Here is an 18463-nt window from a genome sequence, read left to right as displayed (position 1 = left end):
AATGTAGGATGTCAGAGCCCTCAACGGAATCGTCTCAGAAGAACTGAGAGCTGCTGAGTCTGTAGTAGTTTTACTGTGGTGAAAGCATGTTTTCCTCCATCTGCATTTCATTCATTCAGTCAGTCATGTGGCAGTTATGGGGGCTCTCTGGCTGCATTGCCTGGGTTCAAATCTCACCACTGCTGCGGACCAGTGATTTAATCTATAGCTGTAAAATAAGGATAACAATATCTGACCTCACAGGACAGTTGTGAGGATTCCACGAGAAATGAGACATAAAGCTCTCAGCATCATATCTTGAATATAGTACATGCTCAGTCAATATTAACTACTATTTTAAAAAACTTTTTTAACGCTTATTCTTTTTGGAGAGAGAGAGAGAGAGAGACAGAGCGCAATTGGGGGAGGGGCAGAGAGAGAGGGAGACAGAGAATTCAAAGCAGGCTCCAGGCTCTAAGCTGTCAGCACAGAGTCGGATACAGGGCTCGAACCCACAAGCTGTGAGATCATGACCTGGGCCGAAGTCCAATGCTTAACCGACTGAGCCACCCGGGCACCCCAATATTAGCTACTATTTTCACATGCATTTGTTACTGAATTCATTTGTTACTGAATTCATTCCAGTCTAGCTCAATTGACCTAGAAACTGAAAGCTATAGTTCCTACCAGGGATCTTTTTGGTTTTAACAGCAGTCTTTTATTTAATCATATATTTGTTTCAAACCAGTAGAACACTATCACATTATGTATTTTCCTTTGGTAGAGGAGTCCAAATGAAGGCATGTTTAACATGCAAGGCTAACATCTAGGAAGTCTCTTGGATTCATTCCATAAACGTTTTTCGAGCACTGACTCTGAGCTGGTGGGAAGCTAGGTGTGGGGAGACCTCCAGGAGGGCTTTAAAGGACACGCTGCTGTTCTCATGTGGCCACCAGTCCAAGGGATGCAGACCGCACCAGGAACCGGAAGCGTGCGCTAGGAGACTGTGGGTCATCTCTCGTGAGGGTCAAGAACCCCATGGAGTGCCTGGCTGGTGCAGTCAATGAAGCATCTGTGTCTTGATCTCAGGGTCCTGAGTTCAAGCCCTGCATTGGGCTCTNGAGAGAGAGAGAGAGAGAGAGAGAGAGCGCATGAGCAGGGGAGGTCCAGAGAGAGAGGGAGACACAGAATCATAAGCAGGCTCCAGGCTCTGAGCTGGCTGTCAGCACAGAGCCCGACGCGGGGCTCGAACCCACTAACTGTAAGATCATGACCTGGGCGGAAGTCGGAGGCTTAACCGACTGAGCCAGCCAGGTGCCCCAACTTTCTCCATTTTGGAAAGAAAATGAAAAGACTTGAAGCCAGCATGCCACAAGATCATAAAGACACGAGTAACCTAACAGGAAACCAGCTGCATTTGGAAATGACACAGCAGTCATAAACTGCGTTTTTCTTTTATCTTTTCCAAATTAAGTCCAAGGCCATTTGCAGGCGCACGGCCTTATCTCAAAAAGAAACTCCATTGACTTCAAGCTTCCATCGGGTCAGCTTCGTGTTTACATTTCTGTCCTGCACTAATAGGCCTGAAAGAACACTCTGGTCAGGAGGTTGAAGTAAAATGTCCTGAATGTGAAAACGCTTAGAAATCATAGCATCTTTTTTTGCATCAAAAGAGACCACAGAGGATTAAGGTGGAGAGTGCAGAAGGGGGTGAAGTTGTTTCTAGTCAAATTTCATGGAAACATACACAGCTGCTATTCGTCCTCAGGCTGATAGAAGGTACTGGACCCACACAGGAAATGCTTTAAGTGGCATGAAAAACAGTCCAAAAATAAACATGAAAACGGAAATGGGCCACCCAAAAGATTATCATCCACTATAGGGGGAAGAAAAGTTCACATATTTTGAACTTTGACAAGAGTTTTGTCAAATCTTCCCACGTGTTTGGGTCCCGTCCATTCCTCCTCCCTGCGTTGCACTGAAAAGTGATAGGAATCCAGCTGCCGCTCTGCTCTTACCACTGAAAACACAACTTCACATCTGGGCCATGCCTTGATGGGTGACATGGCGGAATTGGACCAGATTTTTGGTTTTCAGACTGTGTTCGGGAAAGTGGCAGATGCCTGAGAGCCTTCAGGGGAGGGAAGGAAGGAAGGAAGGAAGGCAGGTGGGGTGGAGATGTGCCCACTTCTCCACCCTGCCCAGCACCAGCTCCATTTTTATGTCTCTGACACAACAATTTCCTTATAATATTCTGTTAGAAGGACCCTGGCTTAAAAAAAAACTGCAAGCCACCAGATCAATACTATAAAGTCCTTTTCAGAAACAAAGTTGTAGGATTCTGTGCTAATAAAGCAGAGGGTTTTGCTTTGTTTTGGGTAGTCGGCTTCTGGAGAATCTTCTTTTCTTTGCTTTCTGACAAGTTTTGAGCATTTACCATGCACCTGGCACTGACTCGGGGCCTTCCATACACTATGTTATTTACTCCACGCAAATCCCCACGGTTGTTGGGTTTGGTTTGTTTTCACCGAACAGACTGGGAAGCTGAAGTGTGTGACATGTAAGTAACTTGCCAGTTACGCCAAAAAGAAACAAACCAAAAATGGTGCTGACTCTAGTTTCTGTTCTTAACCATTTTGTATATTGTGTCCCAGCGTCTTTCCTGATCCTCATGACTTAGTTGCAACTAAGCAAATATAAGAGCCGCAGGATATTAGGTTTAAAAATCTCTTTAGGACCATTGCTAATAGGTTTTGCCAACGCTCTGATTAAAAATATTCTTTGACCTTACTGAGTGCTAAAATGCTGGAAACTAAATGAATGGAATAGGTGAGCAAAAACGGCAGGTTCTAGCTCCAGCCCCAATTCTTTATTCTTTCCTTTCTTGTTTTTCTGAGAATATTCGAATTCCCTGGCATTTGCGCATATGAGTACACCAGATTCTTAACATAATATTAACGTAAATGCTGCTGTTTGTATTTTCCAGCTTTGCTTTAGACCAAATAAAGCCTATATGAATAGACACAGATTATGAGAGAATTGGCCAAAAAAAAAAGCAAAGAAAGCAGTTTGGGCTCTAAAGAAAAAACTAGGTAGGCTTTTAAAAATATGATAAACGGGGTGCTTGGGAAGCTCAGTCGGTTAAGTGTCCAATTCTTGGTTTTGGCTCAGGTCATGATCTCACTCCATGGGTTTGAGCCCTGCCTTGGGCTCCTAACTGATGGTGCAGAGGCTGCCTGGGATTTTCTGTCTCCCTCTCTCTCTTCCCCTCCCTTGCCCCCACCCATCAAAAATAAATAGGCTTAAGAAAAGAGAAAAAATTATGATTAGTGGGCACTGAGGTGGCTTAGTTGGTTGAGTGTCGACTCTTGGTTTTGATTCAAGTCATAATCTCATGGCTTCATGGGTTCGAGCCCCACCCCTGGGCTCTGAGTTGAAGGTGTGGAGCCTGCTTGGGATTCTCTCTCTCACCCTCTGTCTCTGCCCCTCCCCAACCTGTGCTGTCTCTGTCTCTCTCAAAATAAATAGGCTGAAACAAATTTTTAAAAAGTAAAAAATATCATTAATACTATTTATGTGAGGCTTCTTATTTCCAGTTTACATCTTATAAACATGTATGATGTATCATGTTTTAAGACACGTACTGAGAAGGAATGATCAAAGATCATTAAGGCTTAAAAGGTAAACTATTTTTTCTTCTAAATGTAAGCGAGATGGCCTGTTAGCTTTGAGTCCATCTATGTTACTCAGTGTACCAGCCCTAAGCACTTCTGGCCCCAGCACTTTTTGCAGTTTGGAGAAAGAGAAGGGGAGTAGATTAGTAGATTTCCTCCTGGAGTATATATGGCAGGGGGAGGGGGAGAGAGGTGAAAATCTTATACTTCCTCAGTAGAACCCTGTTGTACCTTAGGAACCATCTTTTCTGTCTTCCCTGTGATTTAGGGTGCAGTAGAAGCCCAAGGTGACCCTTAGAGATGTGTGTCCTCTACCAGCGCAGTGGTGAGAAGTGCCAGGACAAATAAAAATCACCATCCTGTCCTTAATCCCCGCTTCCTTTTCCGCCAGTTTATGGTCACGCCTGAAACTTGTACAGAAGTTCTTACACCTAACTTTCAAATTCTAACCTCCTGTGGCTGACAACAGAGATGCATTCCAGAGCAAAGTGAGTCAGCACTGTCTGCAAACAGGAAGGTCGTTAGAGGTCGGATACATACTGTCACCTGCACTAAAAATCCAACAGTCTTAGGAACAGCCTTTGGGATGCAACCTGTTTGGAAGTGGAAAATTTTCTGCATGAAATAACCTACGAGAACAACGGGTCCCTGCTGTGTTGCTGTCCTCCTAATTCTCCTTTAAATGCACGCTGGCGTTTTAGGAAATGGTTACCCAAGGTCACCCAGATAAACCATATACTGCACTGGAAAGACAATGGATATACATATCACTTGGCAGCCAGCACTGACAATTTCACATTTTCTTCTTACTGAAAGGACAGGACTTGACTCTCAAGCTTCTCCTGAATGGCTACGTGAGTCACACTTTTACAACAATAGCCATGGGACTTCATATTACTAAAAGGAATTCATCCTTATAGTCAATGGCAGTGTGTCCCACACTGGGACTTTAACCTTGACAAAGATGAAACATTGAAACATTGAACCATAGACTCCTTGTGTTGAAAGGGAGCCTTGAGACAAGGTCCCTAAATGAAACTGGCCTTTATTACCTTATAAAATAGGTCATCCTGCTTCGGAGAGTTCTAACTACGAGGCGGGGGCAGTCCATATAGAGAGCAAAAATTTGCCTCTCTAAAATAAAAAAAATCCCTCTCTAGAACTCACTCACCCCTCCATGGGTGCCAGTATTATCCCAGGAGCTACTTAGAATATATCAAATTCCTTAAGTCCTTTAATTATTAGAAGACACCCTTTTCCTCCCCTGGGTCCAGTGGCCTTGGGCTATTTAGCATTCCTTCAAGTTTCCATATACTCTGTGAGGCTGACCATTCTCCTCTGCAAACTCTCCAGTTATTCAGTGTTCCTCCTATGAGGTAGGAATGAGGGGGTAGCATGAGCCCCCCAAACTCTAGGATACAGTGAAATGGAGTAACTGAATGCAGAGCCTCGGACTGTGTCTTCTTTCTTGGTGGCAATAGAAGGCATTGTTGTCATTGCTGACCTGCCCTGCTTCAAGCCAGAAACACTGCCTGGAGGCTGGGAGAAAGCTATTAGCAATTCTTGGGCACTGAGGAGGAAACAAAAATCCAGGGTAATAAAGTAGAAAAGTAGCAGCTAGGAACACAATTTAGAAAATGCAAAGATATTTAGTGGCGTTAGGTGGATTTATATAAACAGAAATTCCTCTGTAGCTAAACAGTTCGGTGTTGGAATCCTCAGTGTATAACCCGATCCCAAGAATGAGTGGTATTTGGGGTTTGGGATGCTCCCATTTGTTTATAAGCATTCCTATATTTTGATAAGTGGTGTTCTAGAATGTACTGACAAAATGAACAACACGAGAAAAGAGATAGGGAAACCATTTAAACAGATGGCAAATCGGAGACAATTTTGTTTCTCATTCAGAAAACAAACATCGATGAACTGTCACTGACATTCACTAATAAATGAAAAAGTTAAAAAAGTGACAGGTCATGGGCAGCTGATGGAAGGGCTGTGAGATGAACTGAAAGTCCTGAAGCTCTGGATGGAAGAGAAGAGAAGAGAAGAGAAGAGAAGAGAAGAGAAGAGAAGAGAAGAGAAGAGAAGAGGAGAAGAGAAGAGAAAGAAAAGAAGGAAAGAAGGAAGGAAGGAGGAAAGAAAGAAGAAAGGAAAGAAAGAGAAAAAAAAGGAAAGGAAAAGAAAGAATAGGAAAGAAAAGAAAAAAGGTACACAAGTACCAGAAAAGGGAAGTATCTGAGAAGGTGCCCTAGTCACCGGGCACCATTAGCTGAGCAGTTCACAGAAGGGCTCATAAGGAGGAAGAATTTCGCTTCAAATGAGAAGAAAGAAGTGTAATCTAAAGCCAGGCCCCAAAATGATCACAAGATGACTGGATCTCGAAAGAGCTGTTTTGAGCATCTATCAGTCAAGTGACAAAAACATTCTCTCAGGCAAGACCACCGCCACCTTGTAAACAGTGTGGGGCTCTGCCCTACCCTCGCCGTGTTTACTTCCTAATTTTTGCTGACTTATTTTATCTTTTTCAAAGTCTCCTAATCCCTTCCACCAACCCCAGTGTTTTACATAAACACATAAAGACTGAAGAGGGGGCGCCTGGGTGGCTCAGTTGGCAAGCATCTGATGTCGGCCTCGTTCATGATCTCACTGTTCCCAAGTTCGAGCCCTGCATCAGGCTCTGTGCTGACAGCTCAGAGCCTGGAGCCTGCTTCAGATTCTGTATCTCCTTCTCTCTCTGCCCCTTGCTCCCCCCAAAATAAATAAAAATTAAAAAGAAAACACATAAAGACAGAGAACCCCTATGCCACATGATTTCTGAAGAAACTTTCAGCTTCTAGAACCTGAGCTGAAGGTGCTTTGTTGATGATGATGCTTTGAAATTCAGATGAAGCTACGCAGCATGGAGGGTTTCAGAATTTGGTTCAAACTCCTCACTGAGGCCACACCTCAGTACAGAGGACCACAGTCATTCAGGAACCCCATCCTGGACTGTGAAGACCAGAAATACACTCATGCGGGAATCGAATGAAATAGTGCTGGTAAATTCTTCACATTGGTGACCTCATTTCTCTTTCTAAAATAATTATCAGTGGGGATGTTTGTCCAACCACTCGCTGGAACTCCTAAATTAGATTATTGGGGGCGGAGGGGGGGGAAGCGATTGCCAAAGTTAGGGCAAGCTCTATCTTTCTCTATTAAACAAAGTACATTCATAATGACATTTTAAATGATAGATAAATTGTGTGCAACTTGGAGGTATTGATAATGTGCCATCAATTTTTTTTTATAAATACCAGCTGTGAACTAAGGGGATGGACAAATGCTCTGTGGGCTGTCCCTTAGCTTATATATGCATCGGTAATAGGGAGGAATTAAGTGCTTTAGTGACCTGAATAAAAATGGTAACACATGAGATAAAAAACTGTCTTTTAACTAAGAGGGTTTGAAGTGGGGGCCGAGGAGACAGGAAGCCGTATACCTTATAGAGGAAAAGGAGCGAGAACTCAAAGAAAGCAGGTGCTCATGGACTGTTGCAAAGGTCAGGGTTAGTTCTGAACCTACTTAATATCTAAATCAATGATCTCCAAGAGGGAGCAAGCAATCCATTAATTGGATCCGTGAAAGATACTTGCCTGCATAGTGTTGCCAACACCAGAAAGGATAGNTTTATATATATATAACCTTCATATATATATATATAACCTTCATATATATATATGAATTCATATATTTATTCATATGAATTCATAAACAGATCATCATGTGACCAGACACTGGTGTGTGTATTTCTCTTCCTTGACTGGGGGATTTGCGCCTGTTCTTTGCCTCCCTTGATTTCTTCCCACTTGTGCATATACCGTTAAGCTTTGATGATCTGCCCTGAGGCCCAACTCTTCCAGGAACTTTCCTGATGATTTTGGGCCACATTATACTGTTCTCTTATCTCTTTATGTCCAAATATATGTATATGTATATACTTATAAATGGTCTTTAAAGAGGTTGAAATCTCTTCAGGAAATTAAAGGAGAACTGAACTAAAAGGAGACCATGTCTGGAGTCAATGACTGAGAATCTAGATAGTCAGAAAGTGGAAAGAACAAGAAAGGCAGTCAAGTGAGACGAGTCCCAAGTGGCCAGCCAAGCAGATACAAGTTTTAGAAGCCCAGGGAAGATCGTTTACAAGCTGGCAGGAGAGGAGCTTTGCCTTCCTCGACTGAAGATTTACTGCCTTTCCCCTAGGTGTCATGGCGCCCCTTTCATACTTGGGTTTGAAGAACTCTCTCCCAGAAAAGATGTCCTTCCACTTCCTGGTCTATCAACATGGTGAAATGGAGCTGACCCCCCCCTGCTAACAACAAAAATGAAGGCAGAGTATTTTGCATTAACCAAGGGTTCGGTTCATGCAAAGAATCACCAGAGGATCCTGGAAAGAGATAATTTCAGAGGAGAAACGTGGAGAAGCAAGCTGACATTCTTCCACCCAAGGCTGAAAAACATATTCAGGAATTTTTTTTTTTGAAATAGATAACCACGTTTTACAGAGTGAAAGACAAGGTCAAGGAAGATATTTGAATTCTCACCATTGTTTCTGCTGTTTCAATTCTATGTATGTTCATTGATCACCTATTAATATGCCTGGCTTTTGTCTTAAATTCTGTGGGAGTTCCCACCATGCCACCATGGTAGGGTCTCCTCCCTAAGGAAAGGAAAAAAACAAAAAAAACCTCAAGGCAACCTGGTTATACACATACATGATGGCATCCCTCACGACCTTGTAACATGAGACCACTTAATCAGACTGCATGTTTGTATGTTGCCATATATGGGAGACAAAGAAATGGAAAAGATATAAAAAAAAAAGTACACCACATGGCGTTCAGGGTACAAACCCAGCTGAGTGGTGCCAGAAGGAATAAAGTTGCATCCTGGAAAGAAAAGCCTTAGTGTCATGACTCTGTGCAAGAATCCTGCCACACCACAGGGAATTCAATGTTACCTTCAGTGAGTTTCAGTCTAATTAGAAAAATGGAGCTTACATATAGAAACAAAATATTGAAGCCCTGCAAAAAAAAATACATATTGAGTACGGCAAGGGGTATGATCCCCCCCAAATAGGAGCCAGGGACAAGTTTTGAAGACAAAGAGATAAGAGAGCAATATAATGTGGCCCAAAATCATCAGGAAAGTTCCTGGAAGAGTTGGGCCTCAGGGCAGATCATCAAAGCTTAACGGTATATGCACAAGTGGGAAGAAATCAAGGGAGGCAAAGAACATGTGCAAATCCCCCAGTCAAGGAAGAGAAATACACACACTAGTGTCTGGTCACATGATGGTCTGTATTTGAGATCTTTTTTCTAAATGCTTATTTATCCTTGACAGAGAGAGACAGAACCGGAACAGAGGAGGGGCAGAGAGAGAGAGACACAGAATCTGAAGCAGCTTCCAGGCTCCAAGCTGTCAGCACACAGCCCGATGCGGGACTTGACCTCATGAACTGTGAGATCATGACCTGATCTGAAGTTGGATGCCCTACTGACTGAGCCACCCAGGCACCCCTGCATTTGAGATTTTAAAATTCTCTTTTAAGAAATCACAGGGGGTGCCTGGGTGGCTCAGTCGGTTGAGCATCCGACTTCAGCTCAGTTCATGATCTCACAGTTCGTGGGTTTGAGCCCCACATCAGGCTCTGTGCTGACTACCAGCTCAGAGCCTGGAGCCTGTTTCAGATTCTGTATTTCTTTCTCTCTCTCTGACCCTCCCCACTCACGCTCTCTCTCTCTTTCTCTCTCTCTCTCAGAAATAAATAAAACATTAAAAAAAATTTAAAAAAAAAAAGAAATCACAGGATTTTGAGTTGGGTAAGAATCTTAGATTCTCCCCAAGTGTAGGAATCCTCTTTACAACATTGCTGTGGGCTGGGCTTTCAGCTTCTGCCTGAAACACCTTCGATAGTGGGGAGCTCATCAGCTTCCCAACAGTGGAATCCTTTCCTTTTGCTACTTTGACCTTTCAGTGTGGCATAGCTCACATTCACTCCCTCAAAACATGGCAGCCACCCCAAATTAAAGAGAGAATTGCTTTCTCTCTTGTCTCTCTTTTTTTTTTTTTGTCTCTGGTTCTTTCCATTGTCTTCCTGGGGAGTCAAGGTGGTAGTAAAGGGTCCACCCAGGATGCTCGCTAGTTTGTTAAAGTCCCTTTGAAAATGTGACACCTGGAAGTGGACACTTATCCAGTTGTGGTTTGGCTCAGTGGAGTGGTTGTTTCTTAACCAGGATACTACTTGTCTTTAAAAGCAACGTAAGATAGTCTTTACTGATTTGCTTTTGTAGATGCATCATACAATTGACTAAAAACACTCAGTAGGTCTTTAGAACATGAAACACTACTGTGCCTTGAATGTAGAAATAAATGATGGTAGTGGTGAAGGCTGTCAACTCTAACTCCCCTAATGACAAGTATTTCAGCTTCCACACAGACAAGGGATCACTAAGTGTCAGTTAGGAGGTAGAACAGGTAGGATGATGCCCCCCCAAAGATATGGCCCTGTCCTAACCCCCAAAAGCTGTGAATGTGACCTTATTTTATAAAAAGGTATTTGAAGATGTCATTAAGAATCTTGAGATGAGATCATCCTGGATTAGCTAAATCACCTTAAATCCTATGACAAGTGTCTTTATAAGACACAGAGGAAGAGAAAACACGCACGTGCACACGCGCGCGCGCACACACACACACACACACACACACAGGATAAGGTGGTAGGAAGACAGAGGCAGAGATCAGGGTTATGCAGCCACAGGCCTAGGAATGCCTGGAGGTACCACAAGCTGGAAGAGGCAAGGAAGGATTGTTCCCTGGAGCCTTGAAGGATCATGACCTGAGCCAAAGTCAGACGCCCAACCGACTGAGCCACCCAGGCACCCCGAGACTTCTCTGTTCATTCTTAGGGATGGGAGTTCTTTCCTAGGATAAAAATGTAATCACTTCTTTGAATGCACTACTAAGTTGGAATACAGCTGTCTTCTGTGATGGCGATTACACCAAATATTCCAGGGCCCCAAGGTGGGGAAAAGATGACAGATGGAAGAGCTGAGTTTGTGTATGTTGTAGAAAACAAAACACACACGTAACCACAATACTTAATGAGGAGTTTGAAAACATGAGATGACTCATGTATTAATGTGAGTACGCAGCAGCCCAAATGTGCGGGGTTCTATTCAAAAAAGGCCACATGACTGGCATCCGCCGTCATGAGCAAGCTATGCAAATCATCTCACAGATAGCAATGGCATGTTTCCACCTCACCATCATGCATGCGCTGCTGCCGTGCACTGTGCCAAGAGGCTATTAAAGAGAATTCTTGGAGAGCTTCCATTCTGCTGTTGGTGAAGTCTTTTGTGTCCCTGTGACAAATGCATCAAACATAAGAAGCAAATAAGAGTCACTGGAAAATCATGATGGAATTTGAATCCACACATTCCAAGGCACAAATGAGTGATGTAAAAAAACAAAAAGAACAACAACATGTCTGGTGAACTGGGACAGAACCTACCGCCACAGTTAAAAGTATACTGGTCAATCTACCACGTCAAAGAGCACGGCTCCCACGAGCAAGAGGAAGAAGTTCTTTTAGAAAGGCAGAGGAAGAAGAGCGGGGATGAAAAGGATAGAAAAGAAAAGATTCTCCTAAAAACTATAAATCTCAGATCTGGAGGTCATCTTATCTATCCCCTACCTGAAGCAGGATTCTCTTCTTCCCCCTCCTTTTTAGAATGTAGCAGAAAATAAAACATAACAATTCTTACTACCTAATGAGTAGTTCACTAGGCGCAAGATACAATACTGGGTACTTTACATGTATTTTCTCATTTTATTGTTAGAGTAAAGCTATGAGATGATGACAACCTTCACTTTGCAGGTGAATATAGGTGTCGCTAAAGAAACATGAATTCTCTCGGTTATTCATTCATTCTTTTAGCAATACATACCAGGCATAGGTAAACATACCAAATAAACAAATACACCAAAAAACAATCACCATCAGTGACGGGGAACTCAAGGCCCCAAAAGGCAACCTACTGGATTTTTAGACAGCTCTAATTCTTAACTATAAGAAAGTTCTTTCTTATACTGATGAGATGCGTCTCCATGTAACTAATCAGAACAAAATGCGATGAGAGGAAATGGCGAGTGTAGTTTGTAGGAGGCGACCAACAGTTTCTGTTTCTGATTTCAGCTAAGTGCAATTTTTATACTTAACAACTTACATGGCTTTCGTGTTGACCCTTAGTCCCTGGGGATAGCAGATGGCTAAATCCCATTAACCCAGGAAGAGAGATGTAGTCTTCCTTCCAAATAGTTTGGAAAAGCCCTTGATAGTTTGGAGGCACCGTCAGAGGACCATAAATGTGCCACCCACATAAAAGTGAGTCTATGTGATGCCAGCACATAAGTATCAGGCATAGTAATGTGTTACCACCAGGAGGTCCATGAATACTGACGTGATGAGGAGGACACATTTCAGAGCCTCCCTCGTACATGCTCTCAAAGCATCTTACGTGGCCTTTCAAGAAGTCAGAATCCCAGCAGACCCTGTTTTCTCCACTCTGAGTGAGGAATTCACCTCCAATAGGGAGACAATGGAAGCCAGGAAGCCTGGAGAATGCACTGTTTGTTTACACCACAGAATCCTACCACCCCCCAGGTCTGCAAAAGACCAGGCATTTCAACTGGCAGCTACCCCACCTTGGAGCTCCAAGATAAACAAGATAATCTTCGTTAACACGTTTTCTTTCTAAACCTTTGGGGGGCCTTGCAGGAAATCTGTTTTTCTCAAAGAGTCTTTGGTCCTCAACTTACTACTGTTTCCATCGTTATTATGTCCAAACTGTAGCATGACCTAAGGAGTCTAACTTTACCCAATATAGTAACTGTTTTCTACGTGGGCACACCTCGGAGACAGTTTGGGTTCAGTTCCAGACCACCACAAAAAATCGAGTGTCGCAATAAAGCAAATACTGTAATAAAGTGAGTCAAATGAATTTTTTGGTGTCCCAGTGCATGTAAAAGTTATGTTTGTACTCTACCGTGGTCTATTAAGTGTGCAACAGATGTATGTCTAAAAATATGATATGTATAGTTAATTTAAAAATATATCAGGGGCGCCTGGGTGGCTCAGTCGGTTAAGCGTCCAACTACGGCTCAGTTCATGATCTCACGGTTCGTGGTTTGAAGCCCCGCATTGGGCTCTGTGCTGACAGCTAGCTCAGAGCCTGGAACCTGCTTCAGATTCTGTATCTTCCCTCTCTGACCCTCCCCTATTCACGCTGTTTCTCTCTCTCTCTCTCTCTCTCTCAGAAATAAGTAAAAAATATTTTTTTAAAAATATTTCATTGCTAGGGGCTCCTGGGTAGCTCAGTCAGTTAAGCATCTGACTCTTGATTTCTTCTCAGGTCACAATCTCACAGTTTGTGAGATCGAGCCCCATGTGGGTCTCTGCGCTGACACTGTGGAGCCTGCTTGGGATTCTCTCTCCCTTTCTCTCTGCCTCTCCCCTACTCATGCTTGCGCACGCATGCTCTCCTCCCCAAAATAAACTTAAAAAAAAAAAAAACTTTATTGCTAAACAGTGCTGTCCTCTGGGCTTCCAGTGAGTAGTAATCACTGATCACAGATCACCATAACAAATACAATAGTGATGAAAAGTTTGACATATTGTGAGATTACCAAATGTGACACAGCAACCTGAAAGGAACAAATGCTGTCGGAAAAACGGTGCCAACAGACTTGCGGGTGGTAGGCTTGCCATAACCCTGTAATCCATAAAAAATGCAATAGCTGCAAAATGCAATGAGGCCAAGCATGCCTGCATATAATATAACAAGAGATATGTGCCTGTAATAATATAACAAGAGTTGCCATTTATTGGGCACCTGCTATCTTATACACCAGGCACGTTACATGAAGCCATGTCAGTTACTCCTCACAATGGCATGGGGTTTGGTACGGGAGACAAAGAGGTACTGAGTGACTTACATAGCCTAGTAATTACATGGTGAAACTGGGCCTCGAACCCAGGTCTGTCTGAGTCTACCTTCCCTTAAAAAAATACTATTTGAGCAGGGGGTGGGGGGGAACTGGGAGGCTCAGTCAGTTAAGCATCCAACTCTTGATTTTGGCTCAGGTCATGATCTCACAGTTCATGAATTCGAGCTCCACATCAGGCTCTGTGCTAACAGCGCAGTCTACTTGGGATTCTCTCTCTGTCTCAAAATAAATAAACTTAAAAAAACAAAAACAAATACTACTAGCAATAACTCACATTGTGCCAGGTAGAATTCCAAGCACTCTACACATTTCACTCATTTCTTCTTCAGAATAAGCCTAGTTTCCCGCTGAGGTAAAGCGGGGTTAAATAACCTGTCCAAGGCTACCTGCTAGTATAAGGTAGAGCTGGGTTTTCAACCCAAGCAACCTGATGCCAGAGGCCAAACCACTATTCTAAAGCAGTAGCACAATTCCACCAAGAATTAAATAAGCCGAGTATTTTCCAGTGACGTGTCTGCAGGCAGTCAGATTTACCCAGGTATGCAGCCCACCTGGCTTCTGCTGGCCGCCTGTGAACTATACCATGTTAGCACCCCTTTTTGGGGAAAAGGTAAACAAGGAAACTGCTGGGCAGGAAGTTGAGATTTTTCCCCAGGATCCCTGAGGTTCGCCAGGAGTAAGGTCAAGGTTATGAACTCCTGTCCTCCATCTGCTAGGCTGTTACCTTTCTCATGAACGAGGAAGAATGGCCTTAGCTTTTCAGGATAGGGTGAGACCCAGAGAAGGCCCTGGAGCCTCTCATGCAATGACTCAAGGTCATCGAAGGGCACGAGATAATCCATTAGTGAGGCAATCATATCCAAGGGATCCCCGCGCCCCCTGCCCCGGTGCAGTGCAGGCTCCAAACCGGCTTCCTCCTTCTGCTCCTGGGGACTTGGCACAGCGGCTCGCCAGGCTGCGGCAAAGGGTGTTTATCTGCACGACTGGAGGAAACCAAGCACCCAGTCTGCCCTGGAGAGAGCACGGTTGAGAGCAGAAAGGGCTGCCTGCCAAGTCAGATTACAGCAAATGACAACAGGACGTTTCCCCCACCGCAGGCCTGCTGGATCTGCGGGGGGAGTGGGAGCTTTGGGGCGGGAAAGGCAGGGGGAACAGCAGTGCCGGCGGCTCCTAAGCATGTCCAGGAGCCAGCAGAGACCAATGTGCCCCGGCTTGTGCGACATAGTTGGAGTCTCCTCCTGCCGCCTGCCTGTTTTCTTTCTCCGAACTGTTAACACTGGAGCTAATTACGTACAATTAATAACCATAACAAGAACTATCAGAGTTCCAAACGATGGCAGCCACAGGAGATCTCTTATCTTGCTAGGGTCAGACTATCTCTGCCAAGCACCCAGGAAAATTCCTTCAAGAACGGATCTTGCCTTCATTTGGCACCCACATAGCACTAGACACTGGTCACGCGTCGCTCTCTACATGTTAACCTCAGTTACTTCTCATGATCACTTCCTATCACAGCGATTATCTCCTGTTTTACTGATGAAGAAACTGAGGACCTGAGAGGTTAAGTAATTTCTCAAGGATGTAAATGGAAAGACACTGGATGTTTTCCTGTCAGGTTTTATTGCCACTTGAACCAAGAGATAAAGTCACCCCAGGTAGGGAGCCACCGTGGGTCCTTTCATCCATTTGGACAATACTTGTGTGCAAATTATCCAAGAGCCAACTGCATTCTAGAGAACCTGACTCTGAATTTCCAGAGTGATTTTTTTTCCTTTCTTACGTCTGGGGACGTAAGCGTCCACAGCTTTGCTCCTTTAGTAGCCAGGGACCCTGACATATAGCGATGAAACGGTATATTTAATCATAAGTTAACTACTGTGCAAAGATCTAACAGACCATGGTAATCCAGAAGGAATGCATCTTGTCAGAGCCTTCTGATTTTAAAGACATATTTTTCTCCAGAAGATTCAGAACCTAAGAGATCTTTTTCTTTTCTCTGCTGACAAAGCTCCGAATCAAGTGATCAAGACCCTGGTAAGGTACCACCCAGCAGCCACCATCCAGACACACCACTCAGGGGAAAAGAACACACAAAGGTCAGTTAAAGAACAATACAAGCCTCCGAGGAGTCAGAGAGAAATTGGCAACAAGACCAGGGCGGGATCTCAGTGGCGAGATGCATGGGTCTGACAAAACTTCTCTCAGCTAGTTTCCATTGCGACTTCTGGAGAATTGACACACACTTTGAATTTCGGGGCAGATGAAATGAACATGAGCCTAACTCTCAACAGGCTATTCTCCTGCAAAGGTATTTGCTGACTGCAATCTCAGAAAAGGAGCTGATGAAGGAATCCAGAAGGAAAGGTCCCCTCACAGGCTGATCTCTCCCCTCCATGTTTCCCAGCTCATCTCAGCAGGGGACTGGCTGTATTTTCCTTTCTCTGCTGAGTATAGAGTGTGGCCTCTGGGCTGTCAAGAAGAGAAGGAGTACAGGCTGTGTGATCAGGATTAAGAAAACAAAAATGGATCCTAAGAGTAAAATTACTTTAAAAAAAAAAAAAAAGTCAGGTCCTGGCAGAACAATCTTGTGTGTATATTTGCCATTAAAAGAAAAAGAAAAAAAAAAGTGGAAGAATTAAAAAAAATAATAAAAATCAGACCTGAAGTTACATTCGTATAAGCGCTGAGGAAATGATCTTTACTTTAACCAAAGGTCAGCAGGCAGCCGGGCCAGGTCTGGACGTAAACAATTCTAATCCAGACTGCAAAGTGGTTTTTAAGAGCGTCAACAAAGGACAAAGAAAAAAGTAGGCTTTTTTAGAGAAGAAAGAAGAAGGGAAAGGAGTCCAGCAGCAGAATTCACCTGAGAAACGGACTTCTGAGGGGAGAAAATGTAAGGTTCAGATGGAAATTACCTCCTGGGAGATGAATGCAGAAAGGAAGGCAGAAAGAAGGCAAAGAAGGCAAAAACAAGGCAACCCCGAATTCAGTCGGCACTGACCTCCCAACCCCCATCAAACGAGCTGGACAGGTCTGAACCTTCGAGTTAAGTTTCAAAAAAGTCCTCACTGCACGCCACTATGGGGTTAAAAAAAAAAAAATCAGATCAACTTCCCAGACAAGCAGAGGCTGGCTTAATGATTAAGAGAAACAAAAAGGATTAAATATCTGGCCTGGGAGAATTTTCCTGTGCAACCAAAATGTCAAAGGCATCTCTCTGCTCTTCCCTCTCAAAAGGGCTTCTCCCTGTGGGACAAACGCAGGGCTAAGCCATTCAACTTATTTTTTTTTTCACTCAGATTCCTCATTCAGATCCCTCAGGGGCCAGGGGTCTAAACGTCAAAGAAGAAGAATGGAGAGTTTCAGCTCACCTTTTCAAGTGTGTGGCTGGGGCTCTCAAAGCAGCAGCCGCCCCTGAGTTCCCATGCCTTGTGGGTGAATCCAACAGCTCCTGGGGCTGCCTGAGCAGTGACCGGGCTCAATCCCAGCGTACAGGTGTCTAAAGGAAGGAGGAAGGCATTGGTTGGCTGAGAGCAGGAAATGTGTGACATCACAGGGAGCCTCACAGATAAAACATTGCTGGGACCTTAGCTATTGAAACAGCCAATAGGTCCCGCCCACCTGTCATTTACCTGAATACCTGCGAGCAGGTAGGTGGCGTCTCTGTGCGGACAAATGAATCAGTTAGAGCAATTTGCCGGTTGGAATTTACTTTCTTTCCTGAGCACGGCACGTGTCCAGCCCCGTGTCCAGATTGGAACTTACAAGCCTAGTTGTTTCCTGGGCCCCTGCCTCCCACCCCCTCCCAAATAGCTGCCTCTGAAAGACTTAAAAAAGAAATTGAAATGCCAAATCAAGACAGTAAGTTCATGGGCTTAAGAAAGAAGAGTGTGAAGACTGCTGAGAAAATGTTTGAGAGTCACCCTCAAATGCCTTTTTGAATGGCATCCATTTGAATCCCATGTGCTTCCGTGTTCTAGTATTTTTAACAGTTGGAGGTGACTCTTCAAATTTATATTTTTTAAATTTTTAAAATTTGTACTTATTTTTGAGAGAGACAGAGTGTAAGCAGAGGATGGGCAGAGACAGAGGGAGACACAGAATCCAAAGCAGGCTCCGGTCTCTGAGCTGTCAGCACAGAGCCCGACGCTGGGCTTGAACTCACGAATGGTGAGATCGTGACCAGAGGCGAAGTTGGACGCTTAACCGACTGAGCCACCCAGGCGCCCCTTCAAATTCATTCTTTAAACAATCTTAATATGATACTTGTTGGCAGTTTCAAGGTCAAGTTTTAAAATACTTTTTCCCCTACCCCAGCCCCAGTGGGAGGGCAGCATTTTAAGTCCTTATTCAGGAGGTGGTAAAACTTTGAGATCATTCCTACCTCGGCTTGCCAGGCGTTTTAGTCACATGGAGTTGACAGTTCACTTGGAGGCCTGCAATTAGGACTAATTTAAATGATTCAGATTTGAAGGATAATACGGTAATAAGGTCGCTTTGCCTGCTGGTTACAGCCAGGAAGAAGGAGTCAGGATTATTTCTGTCCCAGGCTTGGTGTGTGACCCTGGGTAAGTCGCCGTGTTGCTTCAGTTTTTCCAGGAGGAAAAGACAGTAACTCCTCGGCTCAGCTCCGCCAGCACCACAGCCACAGCTGGGAGCTATTAGGACTGACTGTTAAGCCCTTTGGCATCTTCCAGAGGATTGTAAACAACTCCCTTCATTGTCTTAAACGTCAGGTACTTTTGTGGCCCCCAACCATT

General features: G+C 44.0%; 1 protein-coding gene across 1 annotated transcript in view; it reads right to left on the bottom strand.

The window, feature by feature from the left end:
• Window positions 1-17224, bottom strand: part of LNX1 (ligand of numb-protein X 1) — a 121607-nt gene extending 104383 nt beyond the window's left edge. The window contains exon 1 of the mRNA XM_077757776.1: window positions 17075-17224. The gene's annotated coding sequence lies outside the window, so the exon portion shown is untranslated. The remainder of the gene's footprint in view (window positions 1-17074) is intronic.
• Between the last annotated feature and the right edge of the window lie 1239 nt (window positions 17225-18463).

This window comes from Crocuta crocuta, unplaced genomic scaffold (assembly GCF_008692635.1).
Source record: "Crocuta crocuta isolate KB4526 unplaced genomic scaffold, BGI_CrCroc_1.0 scaffold282, whole genome shotgun sequence".
Lineage (NCBI taxonomy): Eukaryota > Metazoa > Chordata > Mammalia > Carnivora > Hyaenidae > Crocuta > Crocuta crocuta.
The sequence above is the reverse complement of the archived record's forward strand: the minus strand, read 5'-3'. Positions and strand labels throughout refer to the sequence as shown.